The sequence below is a fragment of the Ctenopharyngodon idella genome, chromosome 6 (genome assembly GCF_019924925.1).
Source record: "Ctenopharyngodon idella isolate HZGC_01 chromosome 6, HZGC01, whole genome shotgun sequence".
NCBI lineage: Eukaryota > Metazoa > Chordata > Actinopteri > Cypriniformes > Xenocyprididae > Ctenopharyngodon > Ctenopharyngodon idella.
In genome coordinates, this window is record NC_067225.1 from 32,845,348 (window position 1) to 32,866,075 (window position 20,728).

At 36.8% G+C, this 20,728-nt stretch overlaps 1 protein-coding gene across 2 annotated transcripts in view; it reads right to left on the reverse strand.

Annotated features, from left to right (window-relative positions):
- The window catches only part of LOC127514601 (cadherin-22), a 211,410-nt gene that overhangs the window by 114,154 nt on the left and 76,528 nt on the right, over positions 1-20,728 (reverse strand). The window lies entirely within an intron of this gene.

Sequence of the window (20,728 nt, forward strand, 5' to 3'; positions counted from 1 at the left end):
GTTTATGAAATTTAAAGTTAAAGTTGATCAATTTAAACAAACATTATTATTTTTAGCATTTTTAATACAATTATTTTATTGCACTAAATAAGTATTATTAATTATTATTATTGATGTTGTTGTTGTTAAAAACAACAGTAAAAATAGTAAAAAAAAAAATAATAATAATAAAAAAAAAAATATATATATATATATTATATATTGCAGTCATCATAAACATGCTTTTTATATATATTTACACAATAGTTTATCACTATTTCAAAGTTAAATAATTGTAATAATTATTTAATTCAATACTATAATTATATATTTATAATACTTAGACCAGTATAATTATATAAAATAGTATAATAATAATACATATTATTATTATAATACTATTATATAATTATACTGGTCTACAAATAATATTATAAAAATTATACTGGTTTATTATTATTAATATATATATATATATATATAATAGTTACACCAAATGAAATTAAAATTAATAACAATTTAATAGATTTTTAAATAATTACCAAATATTGCACAGGGTATTTGTTCGTAAATTAAGCATCATTAGTTTTAATTACCTGTTAAAAAAAAAAAAAAACATGGCAACTAACATGACAGCTGGCAGCTATATAAATGATTATGTACTGTATGTTTACATTAAAAGATCCATAAATAAATTCCCAACGTTTTCTCTCAAATACAGCTGCTCCTCAAAAAATGACTCAGTATTAGCGGCGCATACGAGTTAATCATGCGACACACATAAACCCAAATATTTGGGAATGCGGCATCAATTAGCAGCACTCACAAACACCTGGACAAGCCTCAATACCTCTAGTGTCGCTTCACTCTTCCATTTGGCTGCGACTCTGAGCTCTAGAGACCAGCTATTATGCCCTGGAATGGAGATCCGGTTAGAAGTAGCCCCTGTCCAAGACACGCGGTTTCCTTGGCAAAGTGGAGTGGAGCGTGTTCGAGGGCCGGAGCGGAGGGGGTGAAAGTGGACTCGATTGGCAGTCCACGGCAGCTGTAATGGATTGAGCATCAAGAGTAAATGGTGCCGTACCGTATGCTGCCTCTCATTAAGCCCCGTGTTTGCTTACAGGAGGTAATGAGAGGAGACATATATTGTCACAGCCTTAGAAAAGCCGCATGGCTAATTACATTAATTGTAGTTTGCTGCCTCCTCCCACATCCTCTCTTTTTCCCTCCCTCCCTGTACAACTATTTCCTACAGACTCTTCACAAAGTCCTTCTTCAGCACTCATAAAAATAAAGTTTCTTTATTGGCATCAGTGGTTCCATGAACAACCTGTAACACCCATGAAACCATTCCAGGTGCTTTGTGGTGGAAAAGATTATTAAAATGTTCTTCAAACTAAGAATTTTTTTTTTTCTTTTAAGAACTGTTTACTGAAAAGTTCTTTGGGGAACCAAAATTGGTTCTTACACTCTATACACAAAATAAAGGTTCTTTATTGACATCTATAGTTACATGAATAATATTCATGGAACCTTTCGATTGCACAAAAGGTTCTTTAGATTATAATTCACTAAAAAGTTCTTTGGGGAACCAAAAATGTTGTAATGGCTGCATCTACAATAATATATGGACACATTTGAAAATGCATCTTTTTCTCTGTTTCGTCCTTCCTTCCACACTGAGACAATGTTGTTTTTTCCTGCAAAAACTGAGCTTTTTGAAGACATTCTCCCAAGTGGAAAAATTTGTAGTGTGAAAACTAGGTATTTGTAAACGATGATGCATGTTTAGTCATGTGACACATACTGTACCCATAGATATCTATTGCTACACCAGCATTGTTGTGCCCTCCATTAGTGTTGTTAAAATAAATGTTACTTTTTACAATCTTCATATAACCTAAAATTGCTGTTGTGCACAAAACAGGATGAAAATTTACATTTGAGGCCATACAAACCAGTAAGCGGTGAGATATTTTGCTAATAAAATGATCATGCCAGAAGAATACTGTGAGAAATGTATTATGCATGGCCTCTCGATATCATTTCAGTGAGCTTTTTTATGTTTTACATATGCGCCGTGAGATGATTTAAATGCTTTCCGGCGATTCTGTGTGGACGAGAAACTTTTGGAAAATGCTTGAGAGCAGTAGTTTGGATGGAGAACTTTGTGAGATAAAAACATCATTTTCAAATGTATCTGGATTAGACGTACCCTAAGGAAAAAAATAATAATAATAATAATTCTTTTACTGAAAGTTTTCCAAATGGTTCTTAAAGAGGACCTATTATTCCCCTTTTCACAAGATGTAATATACTGTAAGTCTCTGGTGTCCCCAGAATGTGTCTGTGAAGTTTCAGCTCAAAATACCCCACAGATCATTTATTATAGCTTGTCAAATTTGCCCCTATTTGGGTGTGAGCAAAAACACACCGTTTTTGTGTGTGTCCCTTTAAATGCAAATGAGCTGCTGCTCCCGGCCCCCTTTCCAGAAGAGGGCGGAGCTTTAACAGCTCATGCTTCGGTTGCTCAACAACAGCAAAGCTGGAAAATCTCACGCAGCCAAAATGAGGATTGTCAGTAACAGTGTTCATCCTTACATTGTTCAATCCAGAGTCGACACTGATGGAGAGACTCAGGAAGAAGTTACAACTTTTAGACGTTTCTGAATGGTTAGTGGATAAATTTATGTAGTTGCTGTGGAGTTGATTTAACTCATCGACTAGCATGTGCCGTCATGTTAATCTTTTGTGCAAATCCAGCGTTGAATTGACCCTCGTTTGTGAAGCAGTCCGGCGTAAAATGACGGCATGTCAACAACACTCTACTACAACAACTCTTCCTCTTCTCTAAAGCAGCCCAACATGGCCTCACCCCCTTTGTTGTGTGTTCTCGGGGGCGGGGTTTATATACATTTTGGGGTTTGTGATGTCACTAACCCAGGAAGAAGCTCATTGTAGTCCCTACCAGCCATTTGTTGTAGTCCTTAAAAAGCGATTTCTGTAAAAGAAAATATCTCTCTTTGCATTGAACTTTGAGTGTCGTAACTTTGCAGATGTTGTTTATGCTCAAACAGCAACATTACACACTAACTAAAGTTAAAAAAGTCAAATCATAATCAACCACCCCTTTAAATGCTCAAGCTCTCTAAAGTCGGGTGGATTCGGATTGGCTGTCAATGTTTCTATCGTTCATCAGCTGAAAAAAATTGTTCAGAGGGTGATTCTAATGATATAGTTCTTCAGTGTCGTTGTCTTTATAACTGTAGTTTAGACTTCCCTATTCTCATAGAATTAGAATGAATATTAAAACTTTATAGTTATCCTTAGTTATCGTCCTAGGTGTGAATGGGCCTTTATATGAAATTGCTGAGAAAATTCCTTTTCAGAACCTTTTGTTAAGAGTGTATTCACTTTAGATTCTTCTATTCTGTCCGCATCTCTTTCACCCTATTATTTTCTCCATGTCTGTCCGTCTCTCTCTGCAGGCTTTTCACCCTGCCAGCTGCGCAATTACTCAGTCGCTCGTCTCACGGGTGACTGGCAGGAGTGGAAGCCCTGGCGCTGACCAATGATCATCGGTGGAGGGTGGGCAGAGAGAGGACGAGATCGAGGCCTCTGGCAAAGGCATGAGGAGGTGGTCAGCCAGCTGACAGCAGTCCTCGAGCTCCTTGAGGCCCTCACCGGGGGCAGGGGCCTCGGCTTTGCTAGTGCCAAACAAGGGTCAGAGTTTGGTTGGTTGGCTTCAGCAGTTAACTCCTGCTGGTACATGACGTAACTACACCAAATCACATGTTGCTGAGAAGAAGGAGATCTAGAATACTTGCAGAGGAATATATGTACTATATAGCAAATCTCAACTACTTGATTGTTATATCACCGAAAAATGCAAACTATATTATTGTCCAGAGATATATTAAAAGTTGGATAGTTATCCAACTTTACCTGCATACAAACTGCAGAAAAATGATTTTCTTCTTCAGTATTTTTGTCTTGTTTTCCAGTACAAATATCTAAACATTTTTAACTCAAGATACATTTATTTGAGAAGCAAAATGACTTAAGATGAAAAATTAAGTGAGTTTATGCTTAAAACAAGAACAATATATCTGCCAATGTGGTCGGAAAATATCATATCATAGCAAAATGTAAATGTTATTATCGCAAAGCTCTATATATAATGTTGAATATATATTATATCCAATGTTATCCACATATATGCAATTTACTCAGGTAAGGTTATAGCAAATCTCAACTCCTTGATTGTTTGTATCGATGCAAAATGTAAACTATATTATCGGCCAGATCTGCTAAATATGACTATAAGGCATGAAGATATTAAACACTGACATTGAGATTTTCTGTATAGCTGCTTTGAAAAGCAATGTGCATTGTGAAAAGCGCTATACAAAGCAATGACATTCATCTCAGTGGCACCCGAAATCACATGCAACCTGTGATAATATCGTCAACAAAATTACGAAAACAAAGACAAGAGGGAAAAACAGATTCATTGTGATACAAATGACAAAATACTGACTAAATTTAAAGGACATTTCAAATGACAAATGACCAGACCTTAGCGATCTCAGCAGGGGCTTATGCGGCTTTAATTAGCCATCAGACGGACAACAGACGTCCACCAACAGATCACAGTATCAACACTAGCGACAGCATTCACAGTTAGTGTTAGGGTCTCACTCTGCCCTTGACAGGGTGTTTCCGTCCCCTCCACGCTTTACTGTCAGCTTGTGTTGGAACGCTTAACCGCGTGTCTCTGACATATCAACAGAAATCCTGATAAGAGCGCACAGACAAGAAGAAAGCAATTTAATTTGGTTTGAAACACACTCAGCCACTTCATATACATCTCCAGCTGTTCCCAATACACTCAGAACAAATGTGAAGCATGTCTAGTGATTGCCTTGAATATTGACCGAAAGAAAATGCAAATTTTAGATTGACTATAGCACACTTCTGGTGAATCGTTAAGACGCTGTTGTCATGTTGATGCATCAGCATGAACGCCACAGAGTACAACGTTTAGGACATTGTTAATGCGTTAAAATTTCAAAGCCTGAAGAGAACTGCATGCTCAAATCAGTGCGTCTCGAGTATTGATTCCAAAGAATGGGACGAACGTCTAAATTGCAGCGCTGAATGAGATTTCGCTGTGATGTATAGTGTCCCGAAAGCGTCCAAATGAAAACTGCAGGCTTGATAAAGCAGAAACTTATTCAGCGAAACAGGACCTTTTGTAGCGGAATAAATAAGCCAGCGAAAGCCTATTGTGTTGATCCTTTACAGCGGCTAAATCTGAGCTATTCAAAATGCACAGGCTGCACTGTGCATAAACAATCCAGTCGTGAGCTACTGTCAACACACGCAACGCTGAGGAGAGAGGGAAGGCGACACCTTATTTGACCACTTCATCATCAATCTCCATGTGCCAGTCTTTGGAGAGGGCGAGACCGCATCTCTTCCACAATGCGGTTCATTTTCTACATGTCAGCCGCACAGCTGGAACATCTCATTGTGGACCTGTGTATCCCTGCTGAGAGGAGCAGCCAGCCATAAGATTCCCATTAGGCCAAGCTGCGGTCAGCGAGGCCTGAGCTCTTAGTCTGACTCCTCTCACCTTTAGCTGATCAACTGACTGCATCTGGACCAGGTAAGGGGAAAATAACCTCGGACCGGACAAACGCACCTGGCTTAAATTAGGGGCTTAGGGATGCAGCTTGACTTGTTTTCCACACACTGGGAAAAATAAGTCAGACAGGCAAAGAAATGCCCCGGCAAACAGTGGAAATCCACTGTCCTGTGACCTCAAGAGCTGACTGAGACTGATGTGGCCAAGTAAAAAAAAAAAAAAAAATTGCTGAGGGAATGAAAAGATCATCTGGATAAGGACTGCCATCAGTATTGCCATCAACAAGGTTTTGTGCATATATACAGGGCCTAAAATGAACACACGAAAGGGAACTCTATATGTTACTGTTGAAGTTTTCTAACGTTCAAATGCCCAAAAAATCCACGTCTCAGACTGCATGCAATTACGTATTGAACTCTCTTTCATGTATTCTTGCGCTTGAACAGACATATTCAAATAAAATTATGTTAAATGCCCACCTTGGCAAGTATCCTTGTAAACATAGTCATGTCTTAACTGAACATAAACAGTTGAGAAATAAAACACATGTGTAACAGTATATTGGATCCATGCATTAGCTCTTAAAGTGAGTTTTTAACGTGTTTTTAATGTTAATTAAACAACAAAAGACAAACAACAACCACTCATTGCTCTTGACTGAATAACTTTTGTAACTTTAATAAGTATTAATCTGCTTTCAGTATATATATATAAACCTAAACGTAAAAAACTTTGGAGTTGTTATCTAGTCAAAATAAGCTGAAGTACTAAAATGACTAAAACTAACACTGAAATAAGCATTGATTAAAGCAATATAGATTTTTTTTTTAAATAATAAAAAAATACAACTGACAAAAGCACATAACAAAATTGCTAAAACATCACCTGAAAATATACAAAACCTAATTCATTATATTAATAAATACTGTTATTGCAATAAAAAGTTCTTAGTATATAATTTTATCTGTAAACTTTCAACATTCAAAGTTTGTCCAGACTAACTAATATTGTTATACTTATTGCTATACTTATTGAATTTATTACTTACTTCATTCAAATTCACTTCAAATGCAAAAGTAAACATTTTCTCAGATAATTCTGAATGATGCACAAACCCGGACAACAATACAGTGATTTTACCATCACTGTCCATGAGTTGAACACAAAGGCTTCTGAAATATGTGTGTTTAAACAAAAAGTCTTTCTGGTTGATAGTTAACAATGTCAGGGATATAAATATATTGAATCAGGCGGGACATGATTTAATGCATCTGGACTTGATTGAATAGTGAAAAGTTGCTGTTATTATAAACCACTCCCCTCCTGAAAAGTCACATGACGGTCTCTCCAAAGCACTTCTCTCTGTTCGCCACAGTTGTCGTTATACAAATCAACAGCTAGTGAGCACTAAAGAGTCCCTAGCTGATATTTAGTTCCCATCAAACACTATCAGACACTAAGCATATATTTTGACAGGCCCGGCCCATCTCTCACAAGGCTTCTGGGAATACACAGAGATAACTGGCAACCTCTGAAACCCAACACAATCCCTCGAGAAACAGGAGAGCAGCAAAAAATGTTCAGATATTGTATTATACAAGTCCAAAAATCTCAGAAAAGTCATTATCACACCTCCATCTCAAGCAAGCACTCAGGGCACAATGTCAGCCTACTCTGACTTTTAGTGCCGCAGAGTAATGGGAAGCATCATGTAGATTGGAGTCTTTAGCTTCCACGTCTCCAGGGCTGCCTGCTGAAATTGGAAAAAAAACAGTGCAGATGGCAGGGGAGCCAAACGCATCTTCCACACTATAAACGGCAGCATCAGTCGAGTGCACGCCAAACATCTGGCCAATTGTGCATTTGTCATTTTCATGACCTTTCAATGCGATGACAAATCTAAAACATGGCCGTGGTGTGCTTGGGTGAATCTCACGAAAACTCATATGCCAGTCATACTTCACTGCAAAGTAAAAAGCCTATATTAAGGATCATATTAAGGAGATTTTTGCCATTGTGACATTTATTGCATGATTGTTAAGCACATCCCGAGCCTATTCTCATTACCATAATGCAATATTCATACACTACCCATTCAAAAGTTTAGGGTCAGCAAGATCTTATTTTTAAAGAAATTAAAACTTTTATGTAGCAGGGATGCATTAAAATGCTCAAAAGTGACAGTAAAGACATTAATAATGTTAAAAAAAGATTTCTATTTCAAATAAATGCTGTTCTTCTATTCATCAAATAATCCTGAAAACAATGTATCATGGTTTAAAAAATATATATATATATATATATATATATAAAAAAAAATTGAGGTAATCAGTTGCATCAAAATTTTTTAGTTAAGAAATTCAAAGTTTTAGTAAGCAGAGCTGGCTCATACATTATTTTTGTACTCATACATTTTAATTGCTCTTAACTTGAAATATTTGAGTAAGCTAATTCATATATTTAACTTAAAATATTGTGTAATCTCAACTTAAAATATTTTTAGTAATGGAAACTTAACTTAACTAGATAATTCAGTAAATGTTAACGGGCTAATTGGTTTTGATAACAATGTTTTGATAGCATTAGCATAGCATAGCAATAGCTGAAAGAGTATGGCAATACAAAGCATTTAACATAGTCTATATCTGTCTCAAACCAAGCTCATGCTCCACTGGTCACCATGATGGTAACCCCCAAAAAACCCACATAACAGAAACTCTTCTAAATTAGCATGACAAAACATTAAACACTATTAATCTTCCACTTAACCTTAATCGTGCACAAAAAAAAAAAAAAAAAACCCTTATATAACACTTAATTTTAGCATTTACTCTCCCTTTCGAGTGTCATGGCAAAGCATGCTGGGAAATAGAAATCCCAGCCCAGTTCCAGTTAAATTTAAGTTTGTCTAAATTAAAAGAAACAAGTTCATAAAACTCAAAACAATTAAACAGTTTAGTTTACTTAAAATGTGTCAGTTTTGTCAACTCAAAATTAAAAGAAAGTTCTAAATATTCATAAAAGTTCATTTGATTGAACTAATTTGTTTAAGTTTACCCTACTCAAACCAATTAATATTTAAATATATTACTGCCTGTCATTTATGCTGATTAATACATATACACATTATCTAATGTGACAGACATGTTTTTGAGTTTTTGGTTTTGTTTGTGATCTTCAGCTGACTAACTGACCTCTAAACGTCGTATCTGCTCACATGTAGCCTGAATATTTTGTCTGAATGAAAAGCACTTCATTCACCCTTATTCTCCGGCGATGATTGACATGCCCATTACTCTTGTCGTCATTACAATATTGGCTAATAAATCTAGTCAGGTTTTCTTCGCTGCAGGCACAAAATATGTAGCCTATTGACAGAGAAAAATTTATAAATATGTAACAAGGACATCGGCCGGAGAAGGGGGAAAATTGGCGTTTGGTGCCGTATTAGAGAGCTCATGGAAATTGCTGAAAGAGCAAGACCCCTTTACCCATCATCAAAAGACAAGCAACATTCACTTATTCATTTTTCATAAAATTGCTCATGCATAATGTGCAAACAGCCTGTTTGATGGGGTTGCGGATACTTATTAATAAAAATACAGCAACTGAATGATGACACAGTTGTGTAAACATCTGCATGCACTACAACTAAATCTAGTTGATGTATAATGCACTAATGAACATTTATTTTATCAACAGCAAGATTTAAGGTTGAATGCATAAAATCATCTTTTCTTTAATCACCCTTTTGCCTTCACGCTCATTTTAAATGGTCCTGTGGTGTGAGAAATGAATTTCGGAAATGTTCCATGCAGCTTTTTATTTACTGTAAAATGAGTTGCATGCATAATAATTATAAAAGCACTAGCAAAATGCTGTTTAAAGATGTCAAACAGCAGGATGTCAACTTCCCAAAGGTATTTTTCGTCAACTATTTAACAACAGCACCGCGGCAAAATAAATTACGATAAGAGAGAAAAACTGGGTGGCATAAAATACCAGAAAACACAACAGATAGGCAAGACCATTGCATCGTGCTCGACAACACAACAAGTGCACTACAATACATTATGCATAACGAATAATTGATGGTCGTTTTTCAGTTTTGACTGGGGTGTTTGAATACAAATGAATGTGATTTCTATGTGTGTCTTGCTCTAGATACACAATCTATTTGTCTAAATAACACACACAGCCGCCTTTTTATCCTTGCTGACTTTCTCAGCGGGCTATGACTGCGCAAACAATCCCATAAATTAGGAGCGGAGCTGATAAATATCTCTAAAGCAAATTTACGAGCAAAACCACCCATTCAAAAACACCCCCAACAAACAGAAAATATGGGGCAAATTTCAGCATATTCTACAGCACTATAAAAGACTAACTCTGTCCTGAATACACAATGAGTCCTTGTTCTGTTCTACCCAGAAGAACTAAAACCTCGTCCACACAGAATGCTAATGGCACACTATCCGGTTGTTTTAGGAGCTTTGATTTTGGAAACTTTAAACTAGTCACTAGTACCATGGTATAGCGATCAGATATGCATTTATGGTATTACATACGCATAGAAACATAATACAACATGCAGGTCCTGCGGTCTTGTGCATGTGAGGTATCTGACATCGCTGAACACTTGGCGTGGCAATATTTGTTCATGTGAATAACACTGTGAAATACGGCAGCTGAATTGAAACATAGGATGGGAGAGTGAGACTCTGTTAAGCTCATGGTCCCTGCTGTGTAGATTACGGCGAGAGGAGAAATCTACCATTACCCGGCAGCCGTCCCACCTGACCTGCAACACCAGTGAAGAAGAACAGACTAGATGTCTTATTGACCCGTGTGCCCACCGAACACATAAAGACAGACCTGCAACATCTGCAACCAGCACACAGTCTCACAAGAGATCCGTCACAGTAGCAACGTTTATCTGCACACCACCAAAGTGGATGATACAGAATAAGGAAGTAGGGACAAAAGCAACATGATTAATGCCAATTAGATTAATGCAAGATGTAAAATAGAGCAAAAGAAAAAAACAATTTGCACTAAATGTATATAAAAACTTATTTAATTCATATGCATACATATTTATCTTACCTATTTACCTACGATTTACCATTTGACATTCAAGTTGCATTTTCAGTGGCACATTTTTACTAATTTATATTTTAAAAAATGCATGTTATAGATCTTAAATTCCTAATTTTGTTTTGCAAGTCTCCTACAATAAGATTTCATGCATCCAAGGTCAAAAAACACTCATTTTCTCATAATATACATCACAGCATAAGCTCATTTCTCAGTGTCTGAAAACAATTCGTTTGAAGATGGAGGGCTCTATCATACACCCGGCGCAATGGGACGACATGCGCGACGCAAGTGTTTTTTGCTAATTTTAGCCCAACGCAGTTATCATTTTCACGTCCAGCACTACGTTGTTTAAATAGCAAACGCACTCGCGGTCATCTGTTCGCCCATGGGCATGCTGGTCTGAAAACGAGGTGTGGTCAGGTGCATTGTTGGCGTGTTGCTATTTTGAGGCAACTGAAAATGACTGCGCCATTGACCAAACCTGCTCTGAAGTCAATGGTGCAGTATTTTATTTTATTTTTTTATTTTTTATTATTTATTTATAGGCAGGTGCACAACGCACGTACACTCTGCTTGTTACACACACAGAGACTTGCAGCAGCACACAAACATGCCAAATATTAAAAATAAAAGGATTACAATGTAAAAGATTATTATTGTGTACATAAAGATAAAAATGCCTACATGTCATAATGGATAGTCATTGCATGTATCAGAATTACCAATTTGCAGTAATGACGAATGAAATTGGCTAATTATTTGACCAATCATGGCAATACACACATTATTTAAACTGACTCGTCAGGTTGAGGGTGTCTATACTCCACCATGTAAATAGCAATCCACCATGTTGCTAGCGCACCTGGCTTTTAAAATGAGAGATGAGACTCTGATTGGATTATTGCACGTTATGCCCAAAACACACCTATGACTCATAAAGAGACTAGGTACAACCGTTTTGGACCAACCTTTTTTTTTCCGTCGTTAAACTAACAAAAGTGGATTCAGACACCTAAGTGCACCTGCACCATGCGCTTCAGACCATGCACTTAGATCATTAAAATAGGGCCCTCAGTCTCTCTAAACCCCTCCTTTCCAAGAGCCTACTATGCTCTGAATGGTCAGATGGTTCAGTCTACTGTGATTGGTCGACCACATACAGCACGTGTCGGAAACAAAATGTTCATTACCATATCTGAATTTCAGCTCCGGATCTTCCTCAGCACTGATACACAGTGTTACGAATGTGGCTTCGATTTTACCATATCAATTTGTTACAAACCTACATAGGTTAATGCATTAAAACTGGAATTATTGATAGACAGACACAGTGTCTACAGCAGGCGCGAGCGGCGTGACGCGACAAAAGCAAACAGAACCCATTATAATCAGTGATGCTGTCTACACTGGATGTGGCGCAACATGACACAAATTTCCGACAGTAAACTGATACCCTGGGGCCTCATTTATAACCACTGCATATGCACAAAATGGGCATAGAAATATGTGTACGCAATTTTCCATGCACATATCGGGATTTATAGAAAATAAACATGCCGTAAATATGTGCGCAACGTATGGAAACTCTAAACCACGTGTACAAACTTTTTTTTTCCTGGTGTGAGAAATGTAATAAAGTAAACAGAATGATTTCAAACTCTGTTTTACATTTGATATACACATTTAGGATGCAAAATCTAGCTTTATTGAATATGTACACTTTTAGAATGAAATCTATAGTTTTATAAATGAGGCACCAGTTCTATTTCTGGCGTACTTCAAGCGCTCACGCTATTTCTGATATGAAGAACAAATGGATTTGCAATGGTTGCTTTGTCTCTTCCAGTGTGAACAGTTTCTATCTGTTGAGGTGTTTCATTACGTAGAACTCTGTATGTTGTTAGGATGACAAAAAGTTTTAAAAGTTACATTTATAGTCTGGTCTTCCAACAGTGCTCATCAATGTCAAAATGATTGAGATAGCCAATCAAATCAAAGTAGGCAAGGTTTAAGTACTCTTTTGGCTCTTGCACAGTCTTCAGACAGATGAGCAATCTTTCGGATCTAATTGGGGATCTATGTATTTTTTAACTGACATGAAGAATCTCAGGTCTACCAATATACTCTATTACAGATATAACAGAGGTAAGAATGAAACTCATATTAAACATGAGTTCTCAATGTACTTTTGAAATTGATTTCTGGACATCAAAATGTTATTTTTTCTACAATTGTTATCGTACATATCTGATATATAGCATTGTATTAGCAACCCCCCCCCAACCCCCCCCCCCCCCCCCCCCAACACACACGCACACGCACACACACACACACACACACACACACACACACACACTCCTGTCCCACCCACTTTTTAATAAATAAAAGTATGTGTGCATATTTTAATGCAAATTAATGTAAATATTATTTGCAAATAGTTCCAAAATGATTATTTCCCAACTAGAATTAGCCCTAGAATTTCCTTCAATGTTCTGTTTCTTTACGCTTTATAAAATAATAATAAAAAAAAATAAATACATAAATAAAATTAGTCCCCCTCAATGTTCAAGACATGGTTATGGCCTTGTTACTACATGAAAGGTAATCGAAAAGGCATATTAAGGACACTAATGATTCATTCATGTATGTTTCTTTTTATTAATGACCTCGTAATTTTTTCCATCAAAATGTTTAACTTTCCAGTGAAAATGACAGGCTTCTCTCTCTGGTGATGTATACTGGATTTCACCAATCATTTAGTTCACTTAAACCCCGTCTCTACAAGCCTGCGTTCAGGCTTTTGAGTGCCACGCCCACATCTCAACATCCAATCAACAACCGATGCATAGAACCAAGTTCCCGCCCTTCATTGCTTCCAATAATCCATTTCACAGCCACTACTTCCATTTAATCGCAACTTTAATAATGAGCTGTATATTTCAAAATAACAAAACATTGGTAACACTTTACAATAAGGTTTCATTAGTTATCATTATCAATGAACAATACTTCTTTATTAATCTTAGTGAATGTTAATTTTTACATTTACTAATACATCAATAAAAGTTGTATTTGTTAACATAAGTTTGTCAGTTGACCCCTGATCAGAACAACCAAGCACATGATGCAAACGTGACACCGTATCAAGCGTTTCAGTGTAAACTGAATAATGTTTTCTGGTGAGCAACATGCATTTCATTCCATTCTCATTTTCTTGCAAATGAAAGCACATCGCGACCCGACGCAAGCCGCTAACGTGATTTCCCAACAGCACATCGCTCACGATATCAGGCTCTGGCAGAATTCAAATCTTCTGCTCTGGAGGGGCCATTCGAGCACACAGAGGGTGGCCTAATGATGCCTGTGTGGCTTTAATGCTGTTTATGAAGGTAATAATAGTACCGTACAGGTCTAATGACAGTGGTCAAAGTAATAGCAGCCCGGCACACTCGACGCGGAGGTGCTACTGTGTGCGGAGATTACTCTGTCATTGTAGCAGCGGGTCGCGCGGCTCTCAATGTTCAGGACTGTGATTTGGAGAGCTGAAGTGTGTAGCGCGGTTTGTGTGTCGCTGTGTGTGCGAACTACATGCTGAGATGGACTGGTGCAGCATGGGATGCGTTCATGTGTCTCTGTTGGTGATTCTGCAGAGCATTGGATCCTGTTCGCTTTCAGAGGTCGCTAGAATGAAGGGGAAAGAGTGATACATCTACAATATTCACAATATATCTGTGATGATTTTGCTGACAGATTAAGCAACATCATATGATTTTATCCATCAGTACTGCAATGATTTTAAAACTATTTTCATTTATAATTTGGCCAATCATTTTCCTGTAGAGCATGTAATGAGATTACTTTTGCGTCTTTCGAGTATGACAAGCGTTGAGACTGACATTGTTCAGTTCTGATTTAAACTTTAGTTGCAAAAATCATGTTAGAGTTTGAATCATTTCTGTGAATCAGTTCAAGCTGTCCGTTTCAATGAACTCTGATTCATTTGAGTCATTCTAAAAGGTTCATAGAATTATTATATGTATTACTTTACAATAAGTTCTCATTGTTAAAACTAGTTAATAATGCATTAGTTAACATGAACTAACTATGACCAATACAGTTGTACAGCATTTATTCACCTTTGTTAATGTTATTTAATAAATATGCAAATGTTCATTGTTTGTTCATGTTAGTTCACAGTGCTATTTTCACAGTCATTTTTCACCAATCATTATTACATTATATATATATATATACTTATATCTAACACGCACGGATCTCTAACTTCCGCAATAGTATAAAACTTACTAAAACTTTAACTAACATTGCATTTTAAACATAGTAAACAAATAAAAACTAATTCAAAATAATAGTATCTCAATTATACTAAAATAGCACTGGTTTGGATGTGTCTGTAAATAATAACTATTAATTAAAGTCAATATGAATCAACATTTGAAACACATTTTACATTAAGGAGAACATGATATCAAATGTAAAGAAAAATCATGTATTGCTTTATTTTATCAATCAGGGATTGATTTACATACCAGAATCAGGTATTTGTGACCATATGGAAAGAACAATAGTTTCAGAGGCAGAAGCAATTATTAATTATTGATGAAAGATTGTTAAGACAAAAAATACCTTTTTAACTTGGAATAACAATAACACACCAAAAAGAACATTAAAAGGGTCAATTTCATGCTGACATTTGGATGTACAAACTGAAAGCATGAAAAAGAAATGCTTTTTGGAGACCGATTGCAAATAATAATCACAAGCTGACAAAGGCTTGCCTTTCTTTGGGAACCATTAAAAACAGCTTCTCTTTTGGGAAAAAAAATAATACAGGGCATTGTTGTCCAAAACAAAGTAATTTGTTGCCATTTGAATAGAGCGATATTTCTCAACATCTCAACAGCTATCTGATGGAATTACACTCTGAATAGGCTCTTCTAAAAATAATTAATTTAATACGAAGGGTCACACGTCCCTTTGTCACTAATGAACCTTTCATCTGCCGCTCAACCCAAACAAACATGTAACAAATTCCATCAAAATGGCAGCTATTGTAGTTTGTTGCAAAGCCTGTGGAAAGGCGTTTACGAAAAGTGCTAACAAACAGTCTTATCTTTGACAGCAAAAAGAGTGGCCGCAGCAGCAACTTGGCATTCACAGCGGCGCTCGTCTCCGAGGCTCACATTAATTACATGCATGAAGTAATGGGGCAAGAAGTGGGTGAAAAGGAGAAAAGAACTTTAAAGTGGACCTCATAGAGTAAAGGACAATTACAGGGCACGTGACAACCTCTGTGTCGCCTCTTTTCATTCTTCTTAATTACTAGGCAAATATTCCTTCTCCTCTGCTTCATTAGGTCCTTTGTTGAGCAGTTAGTGATGTCAGAGAGAAGATGGAGGGATATAGCAGCTTTAAAAATATAACAAATTCTCTGCCAGAGAGTGTATAGTAGACCCACAGAGAGACTGGAAAGAGCAAGAATGAGACTGAAGACTGAATGCAGAGAGAGGGAATTTCTACCAACAACAAAATAAACTTCCTGATTTGATCTTATTCTCTGATTTTACTGGAAAATCAATTGGCATTGTAGTGATCTAGAGAGCAGAGGGCAATATAATGACAATAGCTCAAAAAGTAGAGCATGCCATTACCAAAGACAAGGGCATGGGTTTGATTCCCAGGGAATGCATGAACTGATAAAAGGCATTTCTTAATGAAACATGAGTCGCTTTGGATAAAAGTGTATGCCAAATGCATAACAGGGTTATTATAGTTAATTATAAAAAAAAAAAAAAAATTAAAAAAAAAAGTTCTTGATACTAAAATAACGGATGGATGGATGGATGGATGGATGGATAGAGCCAAGTCCCATCACATATTTCTTTCTGATTCAATATTCTTTTTTCACTTGGAAATACATCACATGATCACATGATGTAAACAAAATGGTTTGCAATTTCCCTCAAGTAGACTAGCCTGGCAAACAACAGTTTAATAAACTGAACATGACCACCTTTTAAACCACCATTTACTACCTGCTTCATTTGCTCACAGCTGTCCAAAAGTCCTCAAATTTCTCCCAACTAAGCAACTGTCTTCCCATCTGGGCTTGTTCAGATGTCAATCAAACCGGTGGAGTCTAGAAGCAGGAATATGAGAAAGCAGGGAACTGATGGGGGTCACAGGAGGGCTGAAGTAAAGGTCAGGCTATGAAGGGCCCTTACAGGCTACTATGGAAATAACTGAGAAAGCCTCATCCTCCCCAAGTTTGGGGAGAAGCATCAGGCAAAACTGGAACTAGAGCAGATGCTGTAATTGTAACTCAGGAGAGGTTGAAACAGAGACAATGGAAAATAAAAATAAGACTGGCAAAGCCATGCAAGCTACAGTACCGCTGCTATTCAAACACTTACTGTTAGATGAAGACAAGGCTTATCAAGATGTCTCAGCAAAGCAAAGCTGCTTTCATAATGGCAATTAACAAATACCAGATAGGACAGAGGCACAGTACTTTTTGTAATGGATAGAAAGATATACTGATTCATAATTGACAAGCAAACAGAATTCACATTCAGAATTCTCACATTCAGACAGAACTCTTTAATTAGCTGCTTTAAGTCAGTTTAAAAATACCTGAATGTCACAAAATCCATCAAAACATGACCAGGTCATATTGGATTATATTTTAAGGACCATTAAAACCATTCGAAAGAAAGAAAGAAAGTTCGAAAAAAGAAAGTTCGAAAGAAAGAAAGAAAGAAAGAAAGAAAGAAAGAAAGAAAGAAAGTTGTTTAATGTAAAAATAAAATCTAAAACTAAAAAACTAATAAAGAGAATTTTAGGGACAAAATGCCATTTGACATTCAAGCAGTTTAAACCTTTCAAGGTCATATTTCATCCCAAAAACCAAAGAATATATATATATATATATATATATATTAAAGACCATTAAGATAATAACAATAAAAAGATATCGAGGTTGAGGCAAAAACCTAGGACTAGTTCGCCAAAGTTGTTTTTTTTTTAATAATCTCCAATATTTGACGAATGATTCAACGGACAGCGGCGGTCTTAGAGGCAAAGTTGCTCAGAATGAGGAGTTCTACCATGTGGTACGAATGTTGTGGGTGTACGCACATTAAAAAATGCAAAGGCGGCCCCCGGTGGCTGATTTCTTTCTAATTTCTCACATGCCTCTAGGGCCATGAGTCAAACAGGCCCAGCGAGTTTCGTTCCGATCGGCCTTCGTTAACCTTAGCTGCTCAAACTTCATTGGCCGATGGCGGACATGTTTTTTTAGATACATCAATGTCCTCATACACAGTCGTGGCACCTTGGACGAAGACACTGCATGACAATTTTCTTTTTTGTTAACAACTGTTTACTGAGTTGTTTTTTTTCTCTTTTTCTTTTAAAAGTAAAGAAATTCAAGAATACAATTATACAAATCTAGATCCTACCCCAAACCATCCCAACCCTGGTAGACTTCAAGAAAATAGAAATATAATACAAACACAGAAGGAAGACAAAATAAAGTAAAGGGTTAGTTCACCCAAAAATGAAAATAATGTCATTTATTACTCACTAATCTTCGGAACGCAAATTGAGATATTTTTGTTGAAATCCGATGGCTCAGTGAGGCCTCCATAGCCAGCAATGACATTTCCTCTCTCAAGATCCATTAATGTACTAAAAACATATTTAAATCAGTTCATGTGAGTACAGTGGTTCAATATTAATATTATAAAGTGACGAGAATATTTTTGGTGCGCCAAAAAAAAACAAAATAACGACTTATTTAGTGATGGCCGATTTCAAAACACTGCTTCATGAAGCTTCGGAGCGTTATGAATCAGCGTATCGAATCATGATTCATCGCTTTATAATATTAATATTGAACCGCTGCACTGACATGAACTGATTTAAATATGTTTTTAGTACCTTTATGGATCTTAAGAGAGGAAATGTCATTGCTGGCTATGCAGGCGTCACAGAGCCATCAGATTTCAACAAAAATATCTCAATTTGTGTTCCAAAAATTAACGAAGGTCTTACGGGTGTGGAACGGCATGAGGGTGAGTAATAAATGACAGAATTTTCATTTTTGGGTGAACTAACCCTTTAATTAATTAAATTAAATTAAATTAAATTAAATTAAATTAAATTAAATTAAAAAATAATAATAATAAAATTAAAATTAAAATTAAAAAAACAGATTTACAAAGATGTTAAGAAAGTTGAGACAATATCAAAAGCAGCGTGCCATAAATTCACAGTCTCAACATTGGACCCATGCATATGAGAAGTTGAGAGCTCCATTGAAATAATGTCCAACAAAGACACTGTCTACGTTCGTCTGTCCATTGTGTGAGGAGGATTCCAACGGTTGACTAACATCTTTTTTTCTGCTGTGAGAGCGGCTAACAGTAAACATCTTTGTTGAGTAGATAATTCAAGGTCCCCAAACTCATTCAAAAAAAAAAAAAAAAAAAGGCGTGGAGTCAAACATATATCAGTGCCCAACAGATTCCTGTGAGAGCTGGGTCCAAAAAGGTGAGAGAGAGGGACAATCCCAAAAGAAGTGCAAGTATGTGCCTAGAGATCCTTGAAAACAGAGATTACACTTAGGAGAGGAGGATAGATTCATGTAGAAACGCTTCATAGGAGTCAAGTAAACCCTATGTAGCAATTCCCAGTGTATCATTTGATGATTGGGGATCTTTGAAGACAGCTTAAACATCCCCCATACCTTATCTGAAAATAAAACATGCACATCCTCCTTAAGATCCTTGGCCCAAACAGTTGTAGATAAGGGTTTGTATGAATGCTCAAGAAGAGACAGATAAATAACTGAAACAGAAGAGGGAGATTTCTCAGAAGGAACGATTAGTTTGTGCAAAGGGTGAATAGGTAAATGAGAGTCCCAAGTAAAGTGTTTACTTTGTTGTGAGTCCACCGCGGGCAGTGAAATGGGGCATTGCCTGACAAAAGATTATTATTATTATGGAAAATGGGCGAATGCCTACGCTAGATTGCAACTTGTTGTGTTTGCTTTCCGACTTCCTTCTATATAGAGAGGAGATGAGTTACAATAGGACCAAACCGAGATTTACACTGCCTCAGTGGAACCCCTGAAAAAACAAGATGCTTCAGTTCATAGGGATAAACTATAGATTCCTCAATTGCTCTCCATGACACAGAAGCATCAGGTTTAAACCAGACTGATAAAGGACGGAGGGTAAAGGCTTGAGCGTACGGTCTAAAATTTGGGAAAGACAGACCACCATTTAATCTGCAACGCTGTAAGGTAGTCAGCTTGATTCGAGGATGTTTCTCATCCCATATATAACGAGAGACACATGCATCAAGTTTGTTCCAGTAGCCAGCAGGTGGAGAAAGAGGAATCATAGATGAAAAGAAACAAATGCGTGAAAGAACATTCATTTTAATCACCGATATACGAGCACGAAAAGAAGTAGGGAGACAAGACCAATTTTACTAGTCTGAGGGCACTTTTGCTAAACTGCATGACAATTTTCAAGTCAATTGGACTAACGGTGAAGTAGTTATAGCCATTTTCATGTTTTTTTTTTCTGTTATAGCACCACCAAGTGGCCAGTCGCCACGTCCTTTTTCACGTGCCCACTGAATAAGCTCTTACATAAGTGTGCCAAGTTTGGTGAAAATATCTCATTCCGTTCACGAGTTATAGCCAATTTAGTAAAAGTGGCTCCACCCACATCGAACGTTTTGGCGGCCCTTAGAGACCATGAATAGGAATTTAAACTTTTTTGATACCTATTGACAATCAGACTCCAGAGAATGTCGCTTCACTGGTTTGGTTCAGATCGGGTCAAAAACCTAGGACTAGTTTGCAAAAGTAGGTTCTTCAAAAAATCCCCAAAAATTCCAGGTATTACTTTTGACCGCTGTAGCGCCCCCATCAGGCCGATCGGGGCAAGCCTTGGTGACGTTGTAGAC